The sequence below is a fragment of the Stenella coeruleoalba genome (genome assembly GCF_951394435.1).
Source record: "Stenella coeruleoalba genome assembly, contig: scaffold_288, whole genome shotgun sequence".
NCBI classification, from domain to species: Eukaryota; Metazoa; Chordata; class Mammalia; order Artiodactyla; family Delphinidae; genus Stenella; species Stenella coeruleoalba.
Window position 1 is genome coordinate 5597 of NW_027646215.1, and position 21069 is coordinate 26665.

The following is a 21069-nucleotide window of genomic DNA, read 5'->3' on the forward strand; positions in this document are numbered from 1 at the left end:
GGGGCACTGTAATTCACAAACCTGCAGAGTTATAAATGACAGCTATCGTCCAAAAATAGACTGAAGTAAGGCTGCCAAGAGGACTTGAAAGCGGGGCAGAATTGCAGGAAACCGATTTCAGGAGGTAGACTGGAATTGCATTGAAAGCATAGGAAAAGAGGCAGAACGTCCACAATGATGCACTTGGCCAAAAAGGGCGTATGCGTTTTTTCCTGAATATATTCAGGAAAAAACGCATACGCCCTTTTTGGCCAACCAAGCAAGCTTGCAAAGGAAATCTGCACTACAATGAAGTCTCACTTCCCCCCGGTCAAAAGGGCCATCTGAAAAAAGTGTAAAATCCAGAAAGGCAGGACAGGCCATGGAGAACTGGGAGCCTTGTTATGCTGATGGGCGGGATGTAAATTGCCAACAACCACTCTGGAGAAGTGTATGGTGTTTCCTGAAACATCTAAAAAACAAAGCAACAGAACCTAGGGCACTTCCACTTATGGTCCTATAGCTTAGGGAAATTAAAATCAAAAAGACACAGCCACCCCAAAGTTTGGAACGGCTCTGTTTACAAGAACCTCGTTTACAGTACAAGTTCAACATCGCAGAAAGTGAAAAATGGATAAAAAAGTTGTGGTATTTACTTACAAAGCAATATCACTCAGCAATGAAATCTGTGTCATCTGGCCCTTAGCAGCACAATGAGTGGATTCAGGTATGATGATTCTAACTGAAATAAGTCACACAGAAAAAGAAACATCATAAGATATCAGTAATACATGGAATGTAAACTTGGCTACACAGGAACTGAATTACAGAACAGAACAGGGTCTCAAATTTAGAAAACCAACTTATGCTTGCTTAAGGGGAAAGGTGAGTTGGGGTGCTGCATAAAACCAGAGATTGAAATGAGCACAGATAAAGTTCCTTAAGCCAAATATGGAATAGACAAGAGCTACTCCTTGCTCAACGAAATGGACTCAACACCCCATATTAAACGCCTAAGAATGTACCTGACTAGTAAGTATCTTAAAACCTATGGATTGCTATGTCTCCGAAAGAGAATCAAGCATGTGTACAGGGGCATAAACGCAGCAGTGATAGGATTGGAGAGGTTCGGTGAGCAAATGAAGACCCTTTGAAGTCATATTGCATGGTACCCATTACACGGGTCTTAACTCTCCAGGTTTAAGGTATTCTTCCTTCAGCTAAAACATGCATGTGGAAGCCAAGTATGATCAACCATGTGAACGGGAGACGTGTTCAAATATGTCTCAGTTTTCCTCCCCTGGTACTCGGGTGCAACATTCCAGACGCTTTACTAACACTCTCCCCACTTGGAGAGTCAGCGCCTTTAACCTCCTGTTTGGCCCAGTTTGCAATTTCTGCGGAAGATGAACAGGAATAGCGAGAACCAATGAGAGACTAGCTGGAGGTGTCTGGACGGGCAAATTTAACTCTCATTTCCCACCAGGAAGAGGAAATAACCAAAGGCTCAGCGTGCTGTGCCGGAACCAGATTAGGGCCTGAAGCCATCCTGCGGTGTTGCAGCCAGCTCAAAAGAAAGCGAGTTGAAGAAAGGAGCTCAGTGGCACTGTAATTCACAAACCTGCAGAGTTATAAATGACAACTATCGTCCAAAAATAGACTGAAGTAAGGCTGCCAAGAGGACTTGAAAGCGGGGCAGAATTGCAGGAAACCGATTTCAGGAGGTAGACTGGAATTGCATTGAAAGCATACGAAAAGAGGCAGAACGTCCACAATGATGCACTTGGCCAAAAAGGGCGTATGCGTTTTTTCCTGAATATATTCAGGAAAAAACGCATACGCCCTTTTTGGCCAACCAAGTAAACTTGCAAAGGAAATCTGCACTACAATGAAGTCTCACTTCCCCCCCGGTCAAAAGGGCCATCTGAATAAAGTGTAAAATCCAGAAAGGCAGGACAGGCCATGGAGAACTGGGAGCCTTGTTATGCTGATGGGCGGGATGTAAATTGCCAACAGACACTCAGGAGAAGTGTATGGTGTTTCCTGAAACATCTAAAAAACAAAGCAACAAAGCCTAGGGCACTTCCACTTATGGTCCTATAGCTTAGGGAAATTAAAATCAAAAAGGCACAGCCACCCCAAAGTTTGGGACGCCTCCGTTTACAAGAACCTCGTTTACCGTACAAGTTCAATATCACAGAAAGTGAAAAATGGATAAAGAACTTGTGGTACTTACGTACAATGCAGTATCACTCAGCAATGAAATCTATGTCATCAGGCCCGTAGCAGCATAATGAGTGGATTCAGGTACGATGATTCTAACTGAAATAAGTCACACAGAAAAAGAAACATCATAAGATATCACTAATACACGGAATATAAACTTGGCTACACAGGAACTGCATTCCAAAACAGAACAGGGTCTCAAATTGAGAAAACCAACTTATGCTTGCTTAAGGGGAAAGGTGAGTTGGGGTGCTGCATAAAACCAGAGATTGAAATGAGCACAGATAAAGTTCCTTAAGCCAAATATGGAATAGACAAGAGCTACTCCTTGCTCAACGAAATGGACTCAAATCCCCATATTAAACGCCTAAGAATGTACCTGACTAGTAAGTATCTTAAAACCTATGGATTGCTATGTCTCCAAAAGAGAATCAAGCGTGTGTACAGGGGCATAAATGCAGCAGTGATAGGATTGGAGAGGTTTGGTGAGCAAATGAAGACCCTTTGAAGTCATATTGCACGGTACCCATTCCACGGGTCTCAACTCTCCAGGTTTAAGGTATTCTTCCTTCAGCTAAAACATGCATGTGGAACCCAGAGTATGATCAACCATGTGAATGGGAGACGTGTTCAAATATGTCTCAGTTTTCATACACTGGTACTCGGGTGCAACACTCCAGACGCTTTACTAACACTCTCCCGACTTGGAGAGTCAGTCCCTTTAACCTCCTGTTTGGCCCAGTTTGCAATTTCTGCGGAAGATGAACAGGAATAGCGAGAACCAATGAGAGGCTAGCTGGAGGTGTCTGGACGGGCAAATTTAACTCTCATTTCCCACCAGGAATAGGAAATAACCAAAGGCTGAGCGTGCCGTGCCGGAACCAGATTAGGGCCTGAAGCCATCCTGCGGTGTTGCGGCCAGGTCACAAGAAAGCGAGTTGAAGAAAGGAGCTCAGGGGCACTGTAATTCACAAACCTGCAGAGTTATAAATGACAGCTATCGTCCAAAAATAGACTGAAGTAAGGCTGCCAAGAGGACTTGAAAGCGGGTCAGAATTGCAGGAAACCGATTTCAGAAGGTAGACTGGAATTGCATTGAAAGCATAGGAAAAGAGGCAGAACGTCCACAATGATGCACTTGGCCAAAAAGTGTGTATGCGTTTTTTCCTGAATATATTCAGGAAAAAACGCATACGCCCTTTTTGGCCAACCAAGCAAGCTTGCAAAGGAAATCTGCACTACAATGAAGTCTCAATTCCCCCCGGTCAAAAGGGCCATCTGAAAAAAGTGTAAAATCCAGAAAGGCAGGACAGGCCATGGAGAACTGGGAGCCTTGTTATGCTGATGGGTGGGATGTAAATTACCAACAGACACTCAGGAGAAGTGTATGGTGTTTCCTGAAACATCTAAAAAACAAAGCAACAGAGCCTAGGGCACTGCCACTTATGGTCCTATAGCTTAGGGAAATTAAAATAAAAAAGACACAGCCACCCCAAAGTTTGGGACGCCTCTGTTTACAAGAACCTCGTTTACAGTACAAGTTCAACATCGCAGAAAGTGAAAAATGGATAAAGAAGTTGTGGTATTTACTTACAAAGCAATATCACTCAGCAATGAAATCTGTGTCATCAGGCCCTTAGCATCACAATGAGTGGATTCAGGTACGATGATTCTAACTGAAATAAGTCACACAGAAAAAGAAACATCATAAGATATCAGTAATACATGGAATGTAAACTTGGCTACACAGGAACTGAATTACAGAACACAACAGGGTCTCAAATTTAGAAAACCAACTTATGCTTGCTTAAGGGGAAAGGTGAGTTGGGGTGCTGCATAAAACCAGAGATTGAAATGAGCACAGATAAAGTTCCTTAAGCCAAATATGGAATAGACAAGAGCTACTCCTTGCTCAACGAAATGGACTCAAAACCCCATATTAAACCCCTAAGAATGTACCTGACTAGTAAGTATCTTAAAACCTATGGATTGCTATGTCTCCAAAAGAGAATCAAGCGTGTGTACAGGGGAATAAACGCAGCAGTGATAGGATTGGAGAGGTTCGGTGAGCAAATGAAGACCCTTTGAAGTCATATTGCACGGTACCCATTACACGGGTCTCAACTCTCCAGGTTTAAGGTATTCTTCCTTCAGCTAAAACATGCATGTGGAACCCAAGTATGATCAACCATGTGAACGGGAGACGTGTTCAAATATGTCTCAGTTTTCCTCCCCTGGTACTCGGGTGCAACATTCCAGACGCTTTACTAAAACTCTCCCCACTTGGAGAGTCAGCGCCTTTAACCTCCTGTTTGGCACAGTTTGCAATTTCTGCGGAAGATGAACAGGAATAGCGAGAACCAATGAGAGACTAGCTGGAGGTGTCTGGACGGGCAAATTTAACTCTCATTTCCCACCAGGAAGAGGAAATAACCAAAGGCTCAGCGTGCCGGTCCGGAACCAGATTAGGGCCTGAAGCCATCCTGCGGTGTTGCGGCCAGGTCACAAGAAAGCAAGTTGAAGAAAGGAGCTCAGGGGCACTATAATTCACAAACCTGCAGAGTTATAAATGACAGCTATCATCCAAAAATAGACTGAAGTAAGGCTGCCAAGAGGACTTGAAAGCGGGGCAGAATTTCAGGAAACCGATTTCAGGAGGTAGACTGGAATTGCATTGAAAGCATAGGAAAAGAGGCAGAACGTCCACAATGATGCACTTGGCCAAAAAGGGCGTATGCGTTTTTTCCTGAATATATTCAGGAAAAAACGCATACGCCCTTTTTGGCCAACCAAGCAAGCTTGCAAAGGAAATCTGCACTACAATGAAGTCTCACTTCCCCCCGGGCAAAAGGGCCATCTGAAAAAAGTGTAAAATCCAGAAAGGCAGGACAGGCCATGGAGAACTGGGAGCCTTGTTATGCTGATGGGCGGGATGTAAATTACCAACAGACACTCAGGAGAAGTGTATGGTGTTTCCTGAAACATCTAAAAAACAAAGCAACAGAGCCTAGGGCACTTCCACTTATGGTCCTATAGCTTAGGGAAATTAAAATCAAAAAGACACAGCCACCCCAAAGTTTGGGACGCCTCCGTTTATAAGAACTTCGTTTACCATACAAGTTCAATATCACAGAAAGTGAAAAATGGATAAAGAACTTGTGGTACTTACGTACAATGCAGTATCACTCAGCAATGAAATCTATGTCATCAGGCCCGTAGCAGCATAATGAGTGGATTCAGGTACGATGATTCTAACTGAAATAAGTCACACAGAAAAAGAAACATCATAAGACATCACTAATACATGGAATGTAAACTTGGCTACACAGGAACTGAATTACAGAACAGAACAGGGTCTCAAATTTAGAAAACCAACTTATGCTTGCTTAAGGGGAAAGGTGAGTTGGGGTGCTGCATAAAACCAGAGATTGAAATGAGCACAGATAAAGTTCCTTAAGCCAAATATGGAATAGACAAGAGCTACTCCTTGCTCAACGAAATGGACTCAACACCGCATATTAAACGCCTAAGAATGTACCTGACTAGTAAGTATCTTAAAACCTATGGATTGCTATGTCTCCGAAAGAAAATCAAGCATGTATACAGGGGCATAAACGCAGCAGTGATAGGATTGGAGACGTTCGGTGAGCAAATGAAGACCCTTTGAAGTCATATTGCATGGTACCCATTCCACGGGTTTCAAATACCCAGGTTTCAGGTATTCTTCCTCAGCTAAAACATGCATGTGGAACCTAGAGTATGATCAACCATGTGATCGCGAGACGTGTTCAAATATGTCTCAGTTTTCCTCCCCTGGTACTCGGATGCAACATTCCAGACGCTTTACTAACACTCTCCCGACTTGGAGAGTCAGTCCCTTTAACCTCCTGTTTGGCCCAGTTTGCAATTTCTGCGGAAGATGAACAGGAATAGCGAGAACCAATGAGAGACTAGCTGGAGGTGTCTGGACGGGCAAATTTAACTCTCATTTCCCACCAGGAAGAGGAATTAACCAAAGGCTCAGTGTGCCGTGCCAGAACCAGATTAGGGCCTGAAGCCATCCTGCGGTGTTGCAGCAAGGTCACAAGAAAGCGAGTTGAAGAAAGGAGCTCAGGGGCACTGTAATTCACAAACCTGCAGACTTATAACTGACAGCTATCGTCCAAAAATAGACTGAAGTAAGGCTGCCAAGAGGACTTGAAAGCGGGGCAGAATTGCAGGAAACCGATTTCAGGAGGTAGACTGGAATTGCATTGAAAGCATAGGAAAAGAGGCAGAACGTCCACAATGATGCACTTGGCCAAAAAGGGCGTATGCGTTTTTTCCTGAATATATTCAGGAAAAAACGCATACGCCCTTTTTGGCCAACCAAGCAAGCTTGCAAAGGAAATCTGCACTACAATGAAGTCTCACTTCCCCCCGGTCAAAAGGGCCATCTGAAAAAAGTGTAAAATCCAGAAAGGCAAGACAGGCCATGGAGAACTGGGAGCCTTGTTATGCTGATGGGCGGGATGTAAATTGCCAACAACCACTCGGGAGAAGTGTATGGTATTTCCTGAAACATCTAAAAAACAAAGCAACAGAACCTAGGGCACTTCCACTTATGGTCCTATAGCTTAGGGAAATTAAAATCAAAAAGACACAGCCACCCCAAAGTTTGGAACGGCTCTGTTTACAAGAACCTCGTTTACAGTACAAGTTCAACATCGGAGAAAGTGAAAAATCGATAAAGAACTTGTGGTATTTAATTACAAAGCAATATCACTCAGCAATGAAATCTGTGTCATCAGGCCCTTAGCAGCACAATGAGTGGATTCAGGTATGATGATTCTAACTGAAATAAGTCACACAGAAAAAGAAACATCATAAGATATCACTAATACACGGAATGTAAACTTGGCTACACAGGAACTGAATTCCAAAACAGAACAGTGTCTCAAATTTAAAAAACCAACTTATGCTTGCTTAAGGGGAAAGGTGAGTTGGGGTGCTGCATAAAACCAGAGATTGAAATGAGCACAGATAAAGTTCCTTAAGCCAAATATGGAATAGACAAGAGCTACTCCTTGCTCAACGAAATGGACTCAACACCCCATATTAAACCCCTAAGAATGTACCTGACTAGTAAGTATCTTAAAACCTATGGATTGCTATGTCTCGAAAAGAGAATCAAGCGTGTGTACAGGGGCATAAACGCAGCAGTGATAGGATTGGAGAGGTTCGGTGAGCAAATGAAAACCCTTTGAAGTCATATTGCATGGTACCCATTACAGGGGTCTCAACTCTCCAGGTTTAAGGTATTCTTCCTTCAGCTAAAACATGCATGTGGAACCCAAGTATGATCAACCATGTGAACGGGAGACGTGTTCAAATATGTCTCAGTTTTCCTCCCCTGGTACTCGGGTGCAACATTCCAGATGCTTTACTAACACTCTCCCCACTTGCAGAGTCAGCGCCTTTAACCTCCTGTTTGGCCCAGTTTGCAATTTCTGCAGAAGATGAACAGGAATAGCGAGAACCAATGAGAGGCTAGCTGGAGGTGTCTGGATGGGCAAATTTAACTCTCATTTCCCACCAGGAAGAGGAAATAACCAAAGGCTCAGCGTGCCGTACCGGAACCAGATTAGGGCCTGAAGACATCCTGCGGTGTTGCGGCCAGGTCACAAGAAAGCGAGTTGAAGAAAGGAGCTCAGGGGCACTGTAATTCACAAACCTGCAGAGTTATAAATGACAGCTATCGTCCAAAAATATACTGAAGTAAGGCTGCCAAGAGGACTTGAAAGCGGGGCAGAATTGCAGGAAACCGATTTCAGGAGGTAGACTGGAATTGCATTGAAAGCATAGGAAAAGAGGCAGAACGTCCACAATGATGCACTTGGCCAAAAAGGGCGTATGCGTTTTTTCCTGAATATATTCAGGAAAAAACGCATACGCCCTTTTTGGCCAACCAAGCAAGCTTGCAAAGGAAATCTGCACTACAATGAAGTCTCACTTCCCCCCGGTCAAAAGGGCCATCTGAAAAAAGTGTAAAATCCAGAAAGGCAGGACAGGCCATGGAGAACTGGGAGCCTTGTTATGCTGATGAGCGGGATGTAAATTGCCAACAACCACTCGGGAGAAGTGTATGGTGTTTCCAGAAACATCTAAAAAACAAAGCAACAGAGCGTAGGGCACTGCCACTTATGCTCCTATAGCTTAGGGAAATTAAAATCAAAAAGACACAGCCACCCCAAAGTTTGGAACGGCTGTGTTTACAAGAACCTCGTTTACAGTACAAGTTCAACATCGCAGAAAGTGAAAAATGGATAAAGAAGTTGTGGTATTTACTTACAAAGCAATATCACACAGCAATGAAATCTGTGTCATCAGGCCCTTAGTAGCACAATGCGTGGATTCAGGTATGATGATTCTAACTGAAATAAGTCACACAGAAAAAGAAACATCATAAGATATCAGTAATACACGGAATGTAAACTTGGCTACACAGGAACTGAATTACAGAACAGAACAGTGTCTCAAATTTAGAAAACCAACTTATGCTTGCTTAAGGGTAAAGGTGAGTTGGGGTGCTGCATAAAACCAGAGATTGAAATGAGCACAGATAAAGTTCCTTAAGCCAAATATGGAATAGACAAGAGCTACTCCTTGCTCAACGAAATGGACTCAACACCCCATATTAAACGCCTAAGAATGTACCTGACTAGTAAGTATCGGAAAACCTATGGATTGCTATGTCTCCAAAAGAGAATCAAGCATGTGTACAGGGGCATAAACGCAGCAGTAATAGGATTGGAGAGGTTCGGTGCGCAAATGAAGACCCTTTGAAGTCATATTGCATGGTACCCATTCCACGGGTTTCAACTACCCAGGTTTTAGGTATTCTTCCTTCAGCTAAAACATGCATGTGGAACCCAAGTATGATCAACCATGTGAAGGGGAGACGTGTTCAAATATGTCTCAGTTTTCCTCCCCTGGTACTCGGGTGCAACGTTCCAGACGCCTTACTAACACTCTCCCCACTTGGAGAGTCAGCGTCTTTAACCTCCTGTTTGGCCAAGTTTGCAATTTCTGCGGAAGATGAACAGGAATAGCGAGAACCAATGAGAGGCTAGCTGGAGGTGTCTGGACGGGCAAATTTAACTCTCATTTCCCAACAGGAAGAGGAAATAACCAAAGGCTCAGCGTGCCGTACCGGAACCAGATTAGGGCCTGAAGCCATCCTGCGGTGTTGCGGCCAGCTCAAAAGAAAGCGAGTTGAAGAAAGGAGCTCAGGGGCACTGTAATTCACAAACCTGCAGAGTTATAAATGACAGCTATCGTCCAAAAATAGACTGAAGTAAGGCTGCCAAGAGGACTTGAAAGCGGGGCAGAATTGCAGGAAACCGATTTCAGGAGGTAGACTGGAATTGCATTGAAAGCATAGGAAAAGAGGCAGAACGTCCACAATGATGCACTTGGCCAAAAAGGGCGTATGCGTTTTTTCCTGAATATATTCAGGAAAAAACGCATACGCCCTTTTTGGCCAACCAAGCAAGCTTGCAAAGGAAATCTGCACTACAATGAAGTCTCACTTCCCCCCGGTCAAAAGGGCCATCTGAAAAAAGTGTAAAATCCAGAAAGGCAGGACAGGCCATGGAGAACTGGGAGCCTTGTTCTGCTGATGGGCGGGATGTAAATTGCCAACAACCACTCGGGAGAAGTGTATGGTGTTTCCTGAAACATCTAAAAAACAAAGCAACAGAACCTAGGGCACTTCCACTTTTGGTCCTATAGCTTAGGGAAATTAAAATCAAAAAGACACAGCCACCCCAAAGATTGGAACGGCTCTGTTTACAAGAACCTCGTTTACAGTACAAGTTCAACATCGCAGAAAGTGAAAAATGGATAAAGAAGTTGTGGTATTTACTTACAAAGCAATATCACTCAGCAATGAAATCTGTGTCATCAGGCCCTTAGCAGCACAATGAGTGGATTCAGGTATGATGATTCTAACTGAAGTAAGTCACACAGAAAAAGAAACATCATAAGATATCAGTAATACACTGAATGTAAACTTGGCTACACAGGAACTGCATTCCAAACCAGAACAGGGTCTCAAATTTAGAAAACCAACTTATGCTTGCTTAAGGGGAAAGGTGAGTTGGGGTGCTGCATAAAACCAGAGATTGAAATGAGCACAGATAAAGTTCCTTAAGCCAAATATGGAATAGACAAGAGCTACTCCTTTCTCAACGAAATGGACTCAACACCGCATATTAAACGCCTAAGAATGTACCTGACTAGTAAGTATCTTAAAACCTATGGATTGCTATGTCTCCGAAAGAGAATCAAGCGTGTGTACAGGGGCATAAACGCAGCAGTGATAGGATTGGAGATGTTCGGTGAGCAAATGAAGACCCTTTGAAGTCATATTGCATGGTACCCATTCCACGGGTTTCAAATACCCAGGTTTAAGGTATTCTTCCTTCAGCTAAAACATGCATGTGGAACCCAAGTATGATCAACCATGTGAACGGGAGACGTGTTCAAATATGTCTCAGTTTTCCTCCCCTGGTACTCGGGTGCAACACTCCAGACGCTTTACTAACACTCTCCCCACTTGGAGAGTCAGTCCCTTTAACCTCCTGTTTGGCCCAGTTTGCAATTTCTGCGGAAGATGAACAGGAATAACGAGAACCAATGAGAGGCTAGCTGCAGGTGTCTGGACGGGCAAATTTAACTCTCATTTCCCACCAGGAAGAGGAATTAACCAAAGGCTCAGCATGCCGGTCCGGAACCAGATTAGGGCCTGAAGCCATCCTGCGGTGTTGCGGCCAGGTCACAAGAAAGCGAGTTGAAGAAAGGAGCTCAGGGGCACTGTAATTCACAAACCTGCAGAGTTATAAATGACAGCTATCGTCCAAAAATAGACTGAAGTAAGGCTGCCAAGAGGACTTGAAAGCGGGGCAGAATTGCAGGAAACCGATTTCAGGAGGTAGACTGGAATTGCATTGAAAGCATAGGAAAAGAGGCAGAACGTCCACAATGATGCACTTGGCCAAAAAGGGCGTATGCGTTTTTTCCTGAATATATTCAGGAAAAAACGCATACGCCCTTTTTGGCCAACCAAGCAAGCTTGCAAAGGAAATCTGCACTACAATGAAGTCTCACTTCCCCCCGGTCAAAAGGGCCATCTGAAAAAAGTGTAAAATCCAGAAAGGCAGGACAGGCATTGGAGAACTGGGAGCCTTGTTATGCTGATGGGCGGGATGTAAATTGCCAACAGACACTCGGGAGAAGTGTATGGTGTTTCCTGAAACATCTAAAAAACAAAGCAACAGAGCCTAGGGCACTTCCACTTATGGTCCTATAGCTTAGGGAAATTAAAATCAAAAAGACACAGCCACCCCAAAGTTTGGAACGGCTCTGTTTACAAGAACCTCGTTTACAGTACAAGTTCAACATCGCAGAAAGTGAAAAATGGATAAAGAAGTTGTGGTATTTACTTACAAAGCAATATCACTCAGCAATGAAATCTATGTCATCAGGCCCTTAGCATCACAATGAGTGGATTCAGGTATGATGATTCTAACTGAAATAAGTCACACAGAAAAAGAAACATCATAAGATATCAGTAATACACGGAATGTAAACTTGGCTACACAGGAACTGAATTACAGAACAGAACAGGGTCTCAAATTTAGAAAACCAACTTATGCTTGCTTAAGGGGAAAGGTGAGTTGGGGTGCTGCATAAAACCAGAGATTGAAATGAGCACAGATAAAGTTCCTTAAGCCAAATATGGAATAGACAAGAGCTACTCCTTGCTCAACGAAATGGACTCAACACCGCATATTAAACGCCTAAGAATGTACCTGACTAGTAAGTATCGTAAAACCTATGGATTGCTATGTCTCCAAAAGAGAATCAAGCATGTGTACAGGGGCATAAACGCAGCAGTGATAGGATTGGAGAGGTTCGGTGAGCAAATGAAGACCCTTTGAAGTCATATTGCATGGTACCCATTCCACGGGTTTCAACTACCCAGGTTTTAGGTATTCTTCCTTCAGCTAAAACATGCATGTGGAACCCAAGTATGATCAACCATGTGAACGGGAGACGTGTTCAAATATGTCTCAGTTTTCCTCCCCTGGTACTCGGGTGCAACGTTCCAGACGCCTTACTAACACTCTCCCCACTTGGAGAGTCAGCGTCTTTAACCTCCTGTTTGGCCAAGTTTGCAATTTCTGCGGAAGATGAACAGGAATAGCGAGAACCAATGAGAGGCTAGCTGGAGGTGTCTGGACGGGCAAATTTAACTCTCATTTCCCAACAGGAAGAGGAAATAACCAAAGGCTCAGCGAGCCATACCGGAACCAGATTAGGGCCTGAAGCCATCCTGCGGTGTTGCGGCCAGCTCAAAAGAAAGCGAGTTGAAGAAAGGAGCTCAGGGGCACTGTAATTCACAAACCTGCAGAGTTATAAATGACAGCTATCGTCCAAAAATAGACTGAAGTAAGGCTGCCAAGAGGACTTGAAAGCGGGGCAGAATTGCAGGAAACCGATTTCAGGAGGTAGACTGGAATTGCATTGAAAGCATAGGAAAAGAGGCAGAACGTCCACAATGATGCACTTGGCCAAAAAGGGCGTATGCGTTTTTTCCTGAATATATTCAGGAAAAAACGCATACGCCCTTTTTGGCCAACCAAGCAAGCTTGCAAAGGAAATCTGCACTACAATGAAGTCTCACTTCCCCCCGGTCAAAAGGGCCATCTGAAAAAAGTGTAAAATCCAGAAAGGCAGGACAGGCCATGGAGAACTGGGAGCCTTGTTCTGCTGATGGGCGGGATGTAAATTGCCAACAACCACTCGGGAGAAGTGTATGGTGTTTCCTGAAACATCTAAAAAACAAAGCAACAGAACCTAGGGCACTTCCACTTATGGTCCTATAGCTTAGGGAAATTAAAATCAAAAAGACACAGCCACCCCAAAGTTTGGAACGGCTCTGTTTACAAGAACCTCGTTTACAGTACAAGTTCAACATCGCAGAAAGTGAAAAATGGATAAAGAAGTTGTGGTATTTACTTACAAAGCAATATCACTCAGCAATGAAATCTGTGTCATCAGGCCCTTAGCAGCACAATGAGTGGATTCAGGTATGATGATTCTAACTGAAGTAAGTCACACAGAAAAAGAAACATCATAAGATATCAGTAATACACGGAATGTAAACTTGGCTACACAGGAACTGCATTCCAAACCAGAACAGGGTCTCAAATTTAGAAAACCAACTTATGCTTGCTTAAGGGGAAAGGTGAGTTGGGGTGCTGCATAAAACCAGAGATTGAAATGAGCACAGATAAAGTTCCTTAAGCCAAATATGGAATAGACAAGAGCTACTCCTTTCTCAACGAAATGGACTCAACACCGCATATTAAACGCCTAAGAATGTACCTGACTAGTAAGTATCTTAAAACCTATGGATTGCTATGTCTCCGAAAGAGAATCAAGCGTGTGTACAGGGGCATAAACGCAGCAGTGATAGGATTGGAGATGTTCGGTGAGCAAATGAAGACCCTTTGAAGTCATATTGCATGGTACCCATTCCACGGGTTTCAAATACCCAGGTTTAAGGTATTCTTCCTTCAGCTAAAACATGCATGTGGAACCCAAGTATGATCAACCATGTGAACGGGAGACGTGTTCAAATATGTCTCAGTTTCCCTCCCCTGGTACTCGGGTGCAACATTCCAGACGCTTTACTAACACTCTCCCCACTTGGAGAGTCAGTCCCTTTAACCTCCTGTTTGGCCCAGTTTGCAATTTCTGCGGAAGATGAACAGGAATAGCGAGAACCAATGAGAGACTAGCTGGAGGTGTCTGTACGGGCAAAATTAACTCTCATTTCCCACCAGGAAGAGGAATTAACCAAAGGCTCAGCGTGCCGTGCCAGAACCAGATTAGGGCCTGAAGCCATCCTGCGGTGTTGCGGCCAGGTCACAAGAAAGCGAGTTGAAGAAAGGAGCTCAGGGGCACTGTAATTCACAAACCTGCAGACTTATAAATGACAGCTATCGTCCAAAAATAGACTGAAGTAAGGCTGCCAAGAGGACTTGAAAGCGGGGCAGAATTGCAGGAAACCGATTTCAGGAGGTAGACTGGAATTGCATTGAAAGCATAGGAAAAGAGGCAGAACGTCCACAATGATGCACTTGGCCAAAAAGGGCGTATGCGTTTTTTCCTGAATATATTCAGGAAAAAACGCATACGCCCTTTTTGGCCAACCAAGCAAGCTTGCAAAGGAAATCTGCACTACAATGAAGTCTCACTTCCCCCCGGTCAAAAGGGCCATCTGAAAAAAGTGTAAAATCCAGAAAGGCAAGACAGGCCATGGAGAACTGGGAGCCTTGTTATGCTGATGGGCGGGATGTAAATTGCCAACAACCACTCGGGAGAAGTGTATGGTGTTTCCTGAAACATCTAAAAAACAAAGCAACAGAACCTAGGGCACTTCCACTTATGGTCCTATAGCTTAAGGAAATTAAAATCAAAAAGACACAGCCACCCCAAAGTTTGGAACGGCTCTGTTTACAAGAACCTCGTTTACAGTACAAGTTCAACATCGCAGAAAGTGAAAAATGTATAAAGAACTTGTGGTACTTACGTACAATGCAGTATCACTCAGCAATGAAATCTATGTCATCAGGCCCGTAGCAGCATAATGAGTGGATTCAGGTATGATGATTCTAACTGAAATAAGTCACACAGAAAAAGAAACATCATAAGTTATCACTAATACACGGAATGTAAACTTGGCTACACAGGAACTGAATTACATAACAGAACAGGGTCTCAAATTTAGAAAACCAACTTATGCTTGCTTAAGGGGAAAGGTGAGTTGGGGTGCTGCATAAAACCAGAGATTGAAATGAGCACAGATAAAGTTCCTTAAGCCAAATATGGAATAGACAAGAGCTACTCCTTGCTCAACGAAATGGACTCAAAACTCCATATTAAACCCCTAAGAATGTACCTGACTAGTAAGTATCTTAAAACCTATGGATTGCTATGTCTCCAAAAGAGAATCAAGCGTGTGTACAGGGGCATAAACGCAGCAGTGATAGGATTGGAGAGGTTCGGTGAGCAAATGAAGACCCTTTGAAGTCATATTGCATGGTACCCATTCCACGGGTTTCAAATACCCAGGTTTAAGGTATTCTTCCTCAGCTAAAACATGCATGTGGAACCTAGAGTATGATCAACCATGTGATCGCGAGACGTGTTCAAATATGTCTCAGTTTTCCTCCCCTGGTACTCGGGTGCAACATTCCAGACGCTTTACTAACACTCTCCCGACTTGGAGAGTCAGTCCCTTTAACCTCCTGTTTGGCCCAGTTTGCAATTTCTGCGGAAGATGAACAGGAATAGCGAGAACCAATGAGAGACTAGCTGGAGGTGTCTGTACGGGCAAAATTAACTCTCATTTCCCACCAGGAAGAGGAATTAACCAAAGGCTCAGCGTGCCGTGCCAGAACCAGATTAGGGCCTGAAGCCATCCTGCGGTGTTGCGGCCAGGTCACAAGAAAGCGAGTTGAAGAAAGGAGCTCAGGGGCACTGTAATTCACAAACCTGCAGACTTATAAATGACAGCTATCGTCCAAAAATAGACTGAAGTAAGGCTGCCAAGAGGACTTGAAAGCGGGGCAGAATTGCAGGAAACCGATTTCAGGAGGTAGACTGGAATTGCATTGAAAGCATAGGAAAAGAGGCAGAACGTCCACAATGATGCACTTGGCCAAAAAGGGCGTATGCGTTTTTTCCTGAATATATTCAGGAAAAAACGCATACGCCCTTTTTGGCCAACCAAGCAAGCTTGCAAAGGAAATCTGCACTACAATGAAGTCTCACTTCCCCCCGGTCAAAAGGGCCATCTGAAAAAAGTGTAAAATCCAGAAAGGCAAGACAGGCCATGGAGAACTGGGAGCCTTGTTCTGCTGATGGGCGGGATGTAAATTGCCAACAACCACTCGGGAGAAGTGTATGGTGTTTCCTGAAACATCTAAAAAACAAAGCAACAGAACCTAGGGCACTTCCACTTATGGTCCTATAGCTTAGGGAAATTAAAATCAAAAAGACACAGCCACCCCAAAGTTTGGAACGGCTCTGTTTACAAGAACCTCGTTTACAGTACAAGTTCAACATCGGAGAAAGTGAAAAATGGATAAAGAACTTGTGGTATTTACTTACAAAGCAATATCACTCAGCAATGAAATCTGTGTCATCAGGCCCTTAGCAGCACAATGAGTGGATTCAGGTATGATGATTCTAACTGAAATAAGTCACACAGAAAAAGAAACATCATAAGATATCACTAATACACGGAATGTAAACTTGGCTACACAGGAACTGAATTCCAAAACAGAACAGTGTCTCAAATTTAGAAAACCAACTTATGCTTGCTTAAGGGGAAAGGTGAGTTGGGGTGCTGCATAAAACCAGAGATTGAAATGAGCACAGATAAAGTTCCTTAAGCCAAATATGGAATAGACAAGAGCTACTCCTTGCTCAACGAAATGGACTCAACACCCCATATTAAACGCCTAAGAATGTACCTGACTAGTAATTATCTTAAAACCTATGGATTGCTATGTCTCCAAAAGAGAATCAAGCGTGTGTACAGGGGCATAAACGCAGCAGTGATAGGATTGGAGAGGTTCGGTGAGCAAATGAAGACCCTTTGAAGTCATATTGCATGGTACGCATTACACGGGTCTCAACTCTCCAGGTTTAAGGTATTCTTCCTTCAGCTAAAACATGCATGTGGAACCCAAGTATGATCAACCATGTGAACGGGAGACGTGTTCAAATATGTCTCAGTTTTCCTCCCCTGGTACTCGGGTGCAACATTCCAGACGCTTTACTAACACTCTCCCCACTTGGAGAGTCAGCGCCTTTAACCTCCTGTTTGGCCCAGTTTGCAATTTCTGCGGAAGATGAACAGGAATAGCGAGAACCAATGAGAGGCTAGCTGGAGGTGTCTGGACGGGCAAATTTAACTCTCATTTCCCACCAGGAAGAGGAAATAACCAAAGGCTCAGCGTGCCGTACCGGAACCAGATTAGGGCCTGAAGACATCCTGCGGTGTTGCGGCCAGGTCACAAGAAAGCGAGTTGAAGAAAGGAGCTCAGGGGCACTGTAATTCACAAACCTGCAGAGTTATAAATGACAGCTATCGTCCAAAAATAGACTGAAGTAAGGCTGCCAAGAGGACTTGAAAGCGGGGCAGAATTGCAGGAAACCGATTTCAGGAGGTAGACTGGAATTGCATTGAAAGCATAGGAAAAGAGGCAGAACGTCCACAATGATGCACTTGGCCAAAAAGGGCGTATGCGTTTTTTCCTGAATATATTCAGGAAAAAATGCATACGCCCTTTTTGGCCAACCAAGCAAGCTTGCAAAGGAAATCTGCACTACAATGAAGTCTCACTTCCCCCCGGTCAAAAGGGCCATCTGAAAAAAGTGTAAAATCCAGAAAGGCAGGACAGGCCATGGAGAACTGGGAGCCTTGTTATGCTGATGGGCGGGATGTAAATTGCCAACAACCACTCGGGAGAAGTGTATGGTGTTTCCTGAAACATCTAAAAAACAAAGCAACAGAGCCTAGGGCACTGCCACTTATGGTCCTATAGCTTAGGGAAATTAAAATCAAAAAGACACAGCCACCCCAAAGTTTGGGACGCCTCCGTTTATAAGAACCTCGTTTACCATACAAGTTCAATATCACAGAAAGTGAAAAATGGATAAAGAACTTGTGGTACTTACGTACAATGCAGTATCACTCAGCAATGAAATCTATGTCATCAGGCCCGTAGCAGCATAATGAGTGGATTCAGGTACGATGATTCTAACTGAAATAAGTCACACAGAAAAAGAAACATCATAAGATATCAGTAATACACGGAATGTAAACTTGGCTACACAGGAACTGAATTACAGAACAGAACAGGGTCTCAAATTTAGAAAACCAACTTATGCTTGCTTAAGGGTAAAGGTGAGTTGGGGTGCTGCATAAAACCAGAGATTGAAATGAGCACAGATAAAGTTCCTTAAGCCAAATATGGAATAGACAAGAGCTACTCCTTGCTCAACGAAATGGACTCAACACCGCATATTAAACGCCTAAGAATGTACCTGACTAGTAAGTATCTTAAAACCTATGGATTGCTATGTCTCCGAAAGAGAATCAAGCATGTGTACAGGGGCATAAACGCAGCAGTGATAGGATTGGAGATGTTCGGTGAGCAAATGAAGACCCTTTGAAGTCATATTGCATGGTACCCATTCCACGGGTTTCAAATACCCAGGTTTAAGGTATTCTTCCTCAGCTAAAACATGCATATGGAACCTAGAGTATGATCAACCATGTGATCGGGAGACGTGTTCAAATATGTCTCAGTTTTCCTCCCCTGGTACTCGGGTGCAACATTCCAGACGCTTTACTAACACTCTCCCGACTTGGAGAGTCAGTCCCTTTAACCTCCTGTTTGGCCCAGTTTGCAATTTCTGCGGAAGATGAACAGGAATAGCGAGAACCAATGAGAGACTAGCTGGAGGTGTCTGGACGGACAAAATTAACTCTCATTTCCCACCAGGAAGAGGAATTAACCAAAGGCTCAGCGTGCCGTGCCAGAACCAGATTAGGGCCTGAAGCCATCCTGCGGTGTTGCGGCCAGGTCACAAGAAAGCGAGTTGAAGAAAGGAGCTCAGGGGCACTGTAATTCACAAACCTGCAGACTTATAAATGACAGCTATCATCCAAAAATAGACTGAAGTAAGGCTGCCAAGAGGACTTGAAAGCGGGGCAGAATTGCAGGAAACAGATTTCAGGAGGTAGACTGGAATTGCATTGAAAGCATAGGAAAAGAGGCAGAACGTACACAATGATGCACTTGGCCAAAAAGGGCGTATGCGTTTTTTCCTGAATATATTTTCCTGAATATATTCAGGAAAAAACGCATACGCCCTTTTTGGCCAACCAAGCAAGCTTGCAAAGGAAATCTGCACTACAATGAAGTCTCACTTCCCCCCGGTCAAAAGGGCCATCTGAAAAAAGTGTAAAATCCAGAAAGGCAAGACAGGCCATGGAGAACTGGGAGCCTTGTTATGCTGATGGGCGGGATGTAAATTGCCAACAACCACTCGGGAGAAGTGTATGGTGTTTCCTGAAACATCTAAAAAACAAAGCAACAGAGCCTAGGGCACTTCCACTTATGGTCCTATAGCTTAGGGAAATTAAAATCAAAAAGACACAGCCACCCCAAAGTTTGGAACGGCTCTGTTTACAAGAACCTCGTTTACAGTACAAGTTCAACATCGGAGAAAGTGAAAAATGGATAAAGAACTTGTGGTATTTACTTACAAAGCAATATCACTCTGCAATGAAATCTGTGTCATCAGGCCCTTAGCAGCACAATGAGTGGATTCAGGTATGATGATTCTAACTGAAATAAGTCACACAGAAAAAGAAACATCATAAGATATCACTAATACACGGAATGTAAACTTGGCTACACAGGAACTGAATTCCAAAACAGAACAGTGTCTCAAATTTAGAAAACCAACTTATGCTTGCTTAAGGGGAAAGGTGAGTTGGGGTGCTGCATAAAACCAGAGATTGAAATGAGCACAGATAAAGTTCCTTAAGCCAAATATGAAATAGATAAGAGCTACTCCTTGCTCAACGAAATGGACTCAACACCCCATATTAAACGCCTAAGAATGTACCTGACTAGTAAGTATCTTAAAACCTATGGATTGCTATGTCTCCAAAAGAGAATCAAGCGTGTGTACAGGGGCATAATCGCAGCAGTGATAGGATTGGAGAGGTTCGGTGAGCAAATGAAGACCCTTTGAAGTCATATTGCATGGTACGCATTACACGGGTCTCAACTCTCCAGGTTTAAGGTATTCTTCCTTCAGCTAAAACATGCATGTGGAACCCAAGTATGATCAACCATGTGAACGGGAGACGTGTTCAAATATGTCTCAGTTTCCCTCCCCTGGTACTCGGGTGCAACATTCCAGACGCTTTACTAACACTCTCCCCACTTGGAGAGTCAGCGCCTTTAACCTCCTGTTTGGCCCAGTTTGCAATTTCTGCGGAAGATGAACAGGAATAGCGAGAACCAATGAGAGGCTAGCTGGAGGTGTCTGGATGGGCAAATTTAACTCTCATTTCCCACCAGGAAGAGGAAATAACCAAAGGCTCAGCGTGCCGTACCGGAACCAGATTAGGGCCTGAAGACATCCTGCGGTGTTGCGGCCAGGTCACAAGAAAGCGAGTTGAAGAAAGGAGCTCAGGGGCACTGTAATTCACAAACCTGCAGAGTTATAAATGACAGCTATCGTCCAAAAATAGACTGAAGTAAGGCTGCCAAGAGGACTTGAAAGCGGGGCAGAATTGCAGGAAACCGATTTCAGGAGGTAGACTGGAATTGCATTGAAAGCATAGGAAAAGAGGCAGAACGTCCACAATGATGCACTTGGCCAAAAAGGGCGTATGCGTTTTTTCCTGAATATATTCAGGAAAAAATGCATACGCCCTTTTTGGCCAACCAAGCAAGCTTGCAAAGGAAATCTGCACTACAATGAAGTCTCACTTCCCCCCGGTCAAAAGGGCCATCTGAAAAAAGTGTAAAATCCAGAAAGGCAGGACAGGCCATGGAGAACTGGGAGCCTTGTTATGCTGATGGGCGGGATGTAAATTGCCAACAACCACTCGGGAGAAGTGTATGGTGTTTCCTGAAACATCTAAAAAACAAAGCAACAGAGCCTAGGTCACTGCCACTTATGGTCCTATAGCTTAGGGAAATTAAAATCAAAAAG

General features: G+C 43.8%; 1 long non-coding RNA gene across 2 annotated transcripts in view; it reads right to left on the reverse strand.

Moving 5' to 3' along the window:
* Window positions 1-675: 675 nt before the first annotated feature.
* LOC307181255 overlaps window positions 676-21069 on the reverse strand; it is a 145907-nt gene continuing 125513 nt past the window's right edge. Inside the window, exon 3 of one of the 2 annotated variants that reach the window (XR_013826231.1) lies at window positions 676-717. This is a non-coding gene — a long non-coding RNA (uncharacterized lncRNA). Of the gene's footprint in view, window positions 718-3825; window positions 3878-21069 lie in introns of those variants that run through there. The other variant, XR_013826232.1, reaches the window with a different exon arrangement.